At 42.9% G+C, this 9709-nt stretch overlaps 1 protein-coding gene across 1 annotated transcript in view; it reads right to left on the reverse strand.

Annotated features, from left to right (window-relative positions):
* RAP1B (RAP1B, member of RAS oncogene family) overlaps window positions 1-9233 on the reverse strand; it is a 74889-nt gene extending 65656 nt beyond the window's left edge. Inside the window, exon 1 of the mRNA XM_018576364.1 lies at window positions 9008-9233. The gene's annotated coding sequence lies outside the window, so the exon portion shown is untranslated. The remainder of the gene's footprint in view (window positions 1-9007) is intronic.
* Between the last annotated feature and the right edge of the window lie 476 nt (window positions 9234-9709).

The following is a 9709-nucleotide window of genomic DNA, read 5'->3' on the forward strand; positions in this document are numbered from 1 at the left end:
AAAAAAAAAAAAAAAAAAAAAGTAATGTTATAGGGAAGGAAAGGGTGTTTCTATCAAGGAAATTAAGAACCCAGCATTTGAGTATGATAATAAGATCTTTGACACACAATGAATAATCGAATATTTTAACATGGGGCACAAAAGCATAAAAAAATATTTTGCTCAGTCTCTGCCAGAGTTGTGTAACCTAATGAAGTACAAACATCCTGTGCAATATTGAATTACAGAAACCCACTAAAGTCTTCTCCAATATAAAATATTTTGTATCTCAACAGCTGTTAAGCAGGGAGGTTTACATCAAATAACAACACTCACTGTATTAACAAATCTACAAGAGGTCTATCCAACACCAAAAATATGGTACAAGAAAGTGTAAAAACATTAAAAAAAATATAAAGATGAAAATTTACTTGAAGGTAACTGAATGTAAACATAAAAAAAAATGTAAAAAAATCACTGATAATGGACTATAAAGCCTTCTTAAGCTATGTTAAGATGGGCACTGGCTGCAGAAGGGCATCCAGGACCCATGTATTTGGGACAGCACTGAAACCATGACTGCAACACTCATCTTGAGGCCCACCAAGTGCACAATTAGGCTTCGTTCACACATTAGTAATATTACTAATTGGTACAGCTCCATACCCTAAGCTGGCCATACACCTATAGATTACCTGCAGCTTTTCTATGGTCAGATGGAAAAAGTGCAACAGATTCCTCCATCTACGCTAAACTTTGTGGATGGAGGACTCTCCCGCTGGGCCAAGCTTCAGTATCTTGCTAGTCGGCCCCGCTGGCTGTCAAAATACCCGAACACTCTGATTGGATGCAGGCATTGTTCAGGTATTTTGAGAGCCAGCGAGGCCGACTAGCAAGATACTAAAGCTTGGCCCAGTGGGAGATTGCTCCATCCACGCACTGCAGTGTAGATGGAGGAATCTGTTGCACTTTTTCCATCTGACCATAGAAAATGTGCAGATAGTCTATAGGTGTATCTACACTTTTTGGTTGCATTAGGCAGCCTATTCAAATGAAGAGGCTGCCTTATTGTAACACGTGTTAACACAAGTCCGCTAATGCAGCACGACAGTATGAGCAGTCCCGGAATGTTCAGAAGGCATTTGGTCCAGGTCTATAAGACCTGCCAAGTACCAATATTTATATGTCTGCAGTGCCCACAACAACCATTTGGATGGTACTTTGCATATTTTAACCTGCACTAAAAAACTGTAGCAAACTCAAAGATCTTCCTTGCACCAGTCAGGTTTTACAGCCTACATATCCTAAAAAGACATTTTAACTGCCCTGTGCAATCGATTAATATTTTCCCTGCTACACATATGAAAACTTTTCTCCATCAGAAAGTGATTTTTTAATCCGTGGTACAAGCACACATCAGGTGAGGGTGTTTCAAATAAAAGAAACCCTGTCACCAACTTAAAATATTGCAAGTAAAAGCAATAAAAAATACATTATTTTAAATTCTTACTTGTAGCGTTTTTCTTTCCATTATTTTTTTGGGTTCACTTGTAATGTGCCTTTGATCTTGCTGTAAAATGTGTCTATTTCCTAGCATAGCTCCCTTCCTCATTGTACATCATTATAACCTTTTATGCAGCAGCCAGGGGAGGAGTGAAGGGGAATATGACAGATTGCTACTAGAGTGACAACTCTGAGTCTGCTGGGGCTGTTGACCATCACCTCCAAGATGGCGGTACCCAGCAAACATCTCAGGGCTATTTGATGTGTACACAAGCGAGGATTTTACAGGTAAAGATCATGTATAAGTATGATAAAATGTACATGTAACTATATGGGAATGTTTTTGTTGAAATAAGTAGTCTGGCGACAGGGTCTCTTTAAACCAAGGTAATATACTTTATTTAAGCTCTAACCATACACTGACACATATACCATGTATTCATTAGATTACGTTTTTCTGCAGGACTGGGAAGATTTCCAAAGACAGGCTTGTGTGGTGGCAGGCAGGTCACACAGCAAATATCTTGTTAGAGCAGATTACAGGCAAGTATAACCTATATTCATCTCGCACAGCAGAGTGAGGAAGCGGCAGCAATGGATAGTGCACAAATCCTTTAACCAGTTGACATCCGCGGTGTTAAACCCCCTTCCCATCCAGGCCATTTTTCAGTATTCAGCGCTGCGGTACTTTGACTGACATTTATTCCGTCATGCAGCGCTGTACTGAAATGAATTTTATACCCTTTTTTGGGGACAGATAGAGCTTTCTTTTGGTGGTATTTATTCACCACTGGGGGTTTTATTTTTTTACTATATTAAAGGAAAATTTACCGAAATTTAAAAAAAAAAAAAGTTTCCCCTATATTAAATGATAAAACATTTATTATTACCCAATTTTTTGGTAAAATATAAAAGATGGGGTCACGTCGGGTAAAAAGACACTAAACATGTCAAGCCTTAAAATTGCGTGCGCGCGCGAAACCTCAAAAAACGATAATACCCAAAATTGGCCCTAGGCGACGCTTTAAAAGCTGTTACCGCTCATCAGTTTAGTGTTATCAGTGATTGATGGCCCTAAAATGATTGCTCTCACTGCGACGTTCGCGGCGATATGTAACATGTGTAGCGCAATTGTAATTTTTGCGCGCTGGGGCACCGGACGCGTATTTACGTTTATAGGCGCGTAAACGTGGGGGTGGGGGAGTTAAACATTTTGGGGGGGTTTTTTCCCCTTTTTTTATATGTGGCTTTTATTTTATTTTATTTTTTTATGTGTTACTTTTCTTTTTTTTTATTTATATTTTTTTTTTGCACTTATTGTTATTGCTATTATATAGGGGGATAACAACCCCCTATATAATAGCAAAGGCACACTGACAGGTCCTCTTTATGGAGATATTAGGGGTCTCTAGGACCCCTAATATCACCTATGGACCCCAAAAGAAGCTGATAAAGCAGAGATCTGCTTTATCAGCTTCTTCTCTCTCCAGATGACTGACAGGTGAATGCGGAAGTGATGTAACACACGTGATGTGAAGTGATGTGCTCGTTCGCGGGTGCCGCGAATGAGCACATATAGGCGACCGGCGGGCTATGGACCCGCCGATCGCCTATATGTGAAACACCCGGTAACGGGTGTGTGCATTTAGCGGGTCTTTTCTGCCCGTGCGTGCCCGCTAGGGGGCGCGCGCGAGCAGAAAAAAATTGCCGTCTGGAGACGGCAACCCGCAGATGTAGCAGTGCCGTCCGTCCGTTTTTTTACTACGGGCGGACGGCAAGAGGTTAAAGGAAACCTTACATGAAAACCACATACATTCATTGCCTGCTGACCTCTCCTGGATACCCTAGTTGTCTGGCTGTCATTCTGACCCTTTGCTTCAATACTTGATCCATAATTCCTGAATAAGTATGCAGATAATAAGGTCTGAATTGTAAATGGCTTTTGGGTCAGTAACTCAAAGTACTTAAGCCAGTGGGTCAGCATAACTCTTACTTAACTAGCATTTTAAGAAGGATAATAGAAAATGGAACCCCCATATTCCTTTAATGACAGGTTTCCTTTAAAGGGAACATGTGAAGACACAAATATAGGAGCTGCAGGCTCCAATTCAGTCATCTTCCTCCTGGCTTCACTGTCCAGTGAGTCATGCAACAAGCCTGCAGCCAGTTAAGTCTGAACTCCTATCCTGCAGGCTAATTTCAGATCAGCAATCTACTCATTTAAAGAGTATCTAAGCCAAAGACCAAAAATGTAATATAAATTTCATATATTGCAGCTTACCAGTTCTTACATATGGTGGCTGCATTAGTTTACATTTTCAGCATTTTTCTCTTTTGCTTCATCTGAAGATCCTGCAAGTATCATACTTCCCTCCTAGGATGAACCCTCACTCCCTATATTGAAGAGCAGCTTTGTCACCCTACCAAAGGAGAGTGTTAGAACTACAGAAAATCTCCCCATCTCCACAACAGAGGCGATAATCTGTAGTTCCAACATACTTCCTAACAATAGAGCATGAGAGAACAATAAGAATTCACCAGACTGCACTGCATCAACAGGTTTCTATTAGAACTTATTAAATAACAAAATGTTTTCAATTATATCTAACAGATCAAAGGTTAGGAAAAATGTTAATTGACAGGGTTTCCATTTACTTTAAGTTTCTGTTATAGGACAAAATATTTAGAAGTTAAAGGACATTATACAAAAATATGTGACATTAAGAATAGTGGAGGGGGATCTGGATGTAGATGGACAATGCTAAATGGGCATAACATTTGTAATTGCTACAAGCCATTTTGTAAACTCGCATTCAATATTACCATTCCTTTTCATTTACAACTGCTGTATTCCTCTCAGACCAGTTTTTTCCCCCAGGTATGTAAAAAGTTAACCCCTGCACTGCAAGGTAAACTCATTTTTCTCTAGGGGCCAGAATACAGAAGATATGAAGATATAGCCACCCATGACAACGCAAAAAAGCGCAGCCAAAACGCAGGTGGTGTGAGGGAGCCCTCAAGGAACTCAATGCGATAGGAATGTGATTTCTGGTGAGATAGATCCTTTCAAAGAATCCTGTAGAATAAAAACAGAGGAACTGCTGTTTTTCTAATTACAACCCAACACCATCAGGGGTGACAATGAAAGCAGATCCTGGCACCCAGTAGTCTGTTTGATAAACATACTAAAAAGTCTGACATTAAAGCAGAATTGACCTCACCAGGTAAACTTTCTCAAAGTGCCCATAAATTACTGTCCACCGATAGCTTTCAGGGCATCCAAATAAAACATTGTCCTGTTTTTTGTTTCCTCTCTTTCCCCTGACGTGGACTAGCGCATGCACGCTGCCTACCACATTCCCAGCATCTGAACAGTGCTAGAATCCAATCACCTCACCGGGATGCCATTCCACATAAGCAAATGTTCTCACGATGCCCTTGCTGTCTATGAGTCTCACGGCGACGAAAGTAAAGCCTGCAAACTAGACAGTGCAATTTCTGACGTTTTCTTTCCAACAGATGCTTGCTGCGTTTACTTCTGCTTTAAGATCTCCACAACACAAAAAAGGTAAAAAAAATTGTAACACGGTTCTTTAAAATCATTACTTTGTACACAGTTCACCTAGAGGCAAAGCTCTTTCTTCATCAAAACTGAAGTTTCACTTTAGGGTCTGTTCAGACCTTTCTGCTGTGCTATTAAACGCATGTTAACATGCACTGCAATAAGGAAGGCTGTGCATTTTGAATAGGTTTGCCACAAGGCAGGCTATAAAGCACTTGCAGCATTTTTTCACCAGTGCACAGATGCTTCACATCAGTTATGCTGCAGTGCAAGGAGCTTATTAATAGGAGAGAGCAGAGTAATGAGCTCATCAGTCTGCTGCTTCTCCTTGCACTGTCCAGTCACAAGCTGCGGGAAAGTCAAGACCTGTAAGGGCCCATTCACACTATAGCGTTAAATTGCACCCCAATGCACTGCAGCCCGCACCCCTCCTCAATTGGCCATGCATTGAAAAAAAGCAATATTGTGTACTGTGGTGAAAAAAAAAAAAGTGTATGGTTTTGCAATGCACAGCCACTGGGGGAGTCTGTAGAAGTGCCAGACTCTACCTTGTGCGCAGTACCGCATGTTAGGAGCACCGTGTGATGGTGTGCGCTAAACACACATTACCGTGCATGTAGCACAACACCATGGTGTGTACAGGTCCTGATTGTTACTTTACTGCAGCAGAGAAAAATCAAGTATCCTCTCCTGCCAGACAGGGCTGCGTAGTGTGTCAGAGCTGTGTAAATCTCAGGACTGGTTGGCCAGAAATTCAAACCCTTTGGCAGGTAAAATAGCTCTCTTATATGCATTTCATCCATGTATTTAGTAGTTTCTCTGGAGTTCAGCTAAAAGTCCACAAAACTAAGACATCATAAGCTGGATCAGGCACCTTTCTAATGCCTGTAGGTGCCTGCAGATGCTGCTACCCAGCAAATAGCATGGGGCTAACAGTCCAATGAGTGTAATGCTCATTTGCAGAAAAACATGGCTTCCACACAAATGCAATACTTATTTTCGAAAAAAAAAAAAAAAATTTATGTGAACATTATGAGATAAAATAATGGACTCTTGTAAAACAACATCTGCGACTTTGTAAATGCAGGCTTTTGAGTCACTGACCTGACTTTCCTTATCTGCATATTTGTTCCACATCAGTGACTCAGAAAGAACTGAAGCAGGTGGATCAGAATAGCAGCCAGTCGAGGACCATATTCAGAAGGCAATGACAGCCTGTATACTGCACTTACGACAGGTTTACTTTAGAAAATAGCTAACACAACTAAACACATTGCCTCATAAAACAAACAGAAATGGAAGCCAGAGATATATCTATCTACAATACTGTTACTGACTGCCTTCCCTCCTATGTTTGCAAACTAGTCTTATCAAGTGATTTCTTACCAGCTCCAACTGCTAAGGCAATGTGCAAACACAGTCGAGGTACAACAACTGCAGAAACTTATAGTGAGAATGGCTAAATAAAGAAAAAAATGCTGACATTTCACAAGCATTAGAGCTTTCAGTACAAATCACCAGAATGTGAATATCTTTCCAGTGCACAGTCTCTTCCTTCCCGTTGCAGGCCACAGAGGGGAGGATGTATTTAGCACAGAAACCTCTTCCTGTGCAGAGTTTAGGTGGCGCTCATTTCTATTAAACAGTATATAGACTCTACTGTAAAAATACCTATATCCTTCAACGTTATTTAACAACAACAACAAAAATGCAAAACACGTTGATGTGTTATTGGTCGCAACAGCCTGAGTGCATTCGGTACTTTTTAATCCCTGCACTGGCTTCCAATTGCCCAAAGGATAAAATTCTAAATATTAACAACCACTTACAAAGCCATCCACAACTCTGCCCCCGGCTACATCTCCAACCTGGTCTGAAAGTATCACCCTAACCGTCCCCACTGCTCTTCCCAAGACCTCCTGCTCGCTAGCTCTCTTGTCAACTCCTCCCATGCTCGCCTACAGGACTTCTCTAGAGACTATTCTGTCCTCTGGAACTCTTTACCCCAACCAGTCTGACTAAGTCCCACTCTGACTGCCTTTAGGCCAGGGGTCTCAAACCTCCGGCCCTCCAGCTGTGGTGAAACTACAAATCCCATGATGCATCTCTCTTTGGGAGTTATGTCTGTGGCTGTGAGAATCTTGCAATGCCTCATGGGATCTGTAGTTCCACCACAGCTGGAGGGCCGGAGGTTTGAGACCCCTGCTTTAGGCGAGCCCTAAAAACTCATCTCATCAGGGAAGCCTATTCCACCTCAACCTAACCAGTGAACCATCACGTTCTCAAACAATTCATCCCCACACAGCTACCTCCTTATGTATCACTTGCCCCTCCCTTTTAGAATGTAAGCTCTCCCAGGCAGAGCCCCCTTACCATCTTGTTTTGAATTGTATAGTAAAGTCTTCCTTATATTGTAAAGCGCTGTGCAGACTGTTGGCGCTATATAAATCCTGTATAATAATAAAATCAATGAAAGACAAGTCTTATCCACAATTTCCTTTGATACACTGAACAGATCTACAACATTGAATGCATCACTGTGTAATATGATTTAAACATGTTCTACACTTTTCAGGACTTCTGACAAGTAAGCCAAAAAAAGGCCCAATTCATAAAGCTTTAAACACAAGGATAAGGATCTTTATTTTAGCCATGTGACTGTAAAGCTGGCCATACACAAATAAATGTATATTGTTCAGCCTAGCTAAACAGCATGCATGGACGATTCTAACCCATCAGGCTATTGCATTGTGACAGCCGTCAACCGCTAACGTCAGAATGTGGCTGCCTGGCAGCAGTCACCACTTGGCCGGCAATTTTCAGCCCAGCTCCTTTGACAAAAGTTGATCCAGTTATCGACTTTTGTTGTGCCGGCAAGGGCACCCACTGTAAAGCTGGTCATGTGCAAATCAATCTAATGGATTCCTCCATCCACACTAAACAGCACGGATGGATGAATCTGCTGCCGCTGTCAGAAGACCCAAACAGAAACTGCAGCCGATTGGCTGCAGTGACTGATCCGCTAAGAATTACCGTCCGGCTCCTTCGATTTACTGATGGCAGCCTTCTGCTTGACATCCTTCCAACAGGGACACCCACTGAGATAATTTATTGATGAACATGCCATGTTCTAATTGGACTTTGCTAAAAAGATTGGTCCCCTTTCCTAAAAGAAATAAAGATCCTTATCCCAGAGTGTGAGCTTTGTGAATTCAGCCTATAGTCAAAGTTGCTTGTCGACTAGATTTTGTATCTGCCACTGTCTGCATACCAACAGATGCAGTAAGAGACACAGGCACTGAAGCAGTTAATCGAGCAGTCCAGTGTCAAGCTATGGCTGCATAAGCCAATCAGTGCTTAGGGTCACCCACTGCCTGCATCAGAAGTCATCTTACAATACAGTAACTTTGGGGGGGGGTGGACTTCAGATCCCATAATTAGCCCTGGTTATTGTTTCTGGTTTGCCATCCCAGCCCTAAAAGTTGACACGCTCAGCTTTATTTTCACATGCTAATACAGATGTATGGTATCTGTGTATAAATCAGCAGAATAAAAGGACATTGTTCCACTAGCAGCTGATGAGTGGAGAAGTGCTCCCTGTCACTAAGGCTCATCGCAAATGACAGGACAGCAAGCAATAGGTGCTGGCACAAGGCACACATATATATTGAAAGCAGTGCCATGACAAACACTGCTATGACTTCCACGAGTGCCCATCCCCTCCATGTCCACATCCCCTGTCATGTCTACCTATTGTGTCATCACACACAGGCGCTGCTCTCTGCGCCCACAAAGAGTTCACTTGGAAGCCAGTCATGAGAGCATCTCCCCAGCAGGCAGCAGCCGGCCTCTGTAGTGCAGTGCCTGGGCCCAGCCCCTCCATTCTCCACAGCCTGTGCCCAAAACCACCCGGCGGGCCTCTTTCGCCCGTAGACGTGTGAAGGCATCTTTCGGTCCACTCACCCCTGCTGTCCTCCCTCTCCTGAATGGGCCCCGGGCGCTGCCTGGGATCCCCGCCGCCTCCCGCTTGTCCTCCTCCGCTCGGGACACACAGCGCCACCAGCCCAACCTGGGTGAGGCTCCAGCTCTCTCCCCGTGACGTCACCGCGTCTCGCTTTGCCCGTGCGCGTCCCCGCGGCTCTGCTGTGGAGAGGTGACCCGTCCCTTACTGTGCGCGCGCCCGGTGCGCGCCACATAGGCAGAGAGCGAGGGGAATGTGAGGCGCGCTCAGGAGTGTCGGGAAGCTTAACCCTTTCGCTTCGAGGGGTGGGGCTCGCTGCAGCTCTCATCTTCCCCCGTGATGTCCTAGTGGGTTTCCCTTTTAAATCTTAAATAACGGGTAAGGGCGTTTTTGGTAAAAGCAGAACAGTATATCTGAAGCCAAAACTTTTTTTTTCTCGTTTTGGATGCACTAATAGAGGTTAAAGTGATGCTACAGATCGCAACACACATTACAATTTGAGTGTTCAAACTCATTTAGATTGACCTACAATTTAGTGTAAATGCCTGCTTGATTGGATATAAAATATGGATAGTTTAGGTAGGTCCTTGTATTACATAGTTTTGGTAAATGTAAAGTTGATTCTACAGATTGTAACGTGTGTGGTGAACCTAAAGCCTCAGCTTTTCTTCAAATACATCTCCCTTGCCCTAGTAATCCCTTGG

This window comes from Nanorana parkeri, unplaced genomic scaffold, assembly GCF_000935625.1.
Source record: "Nanorana parkeri isolate BGI_ZX_2015 unplaced genomic scaffold, ASM93562v1 scaffold65, whole genome shotgun sequence".
Lineage (NCBI taxonomy): Eukaryota > Metazoa > Chordata > Amphibia > Anura > Dicroglossidae > Nanorana > Nanorana parkeri.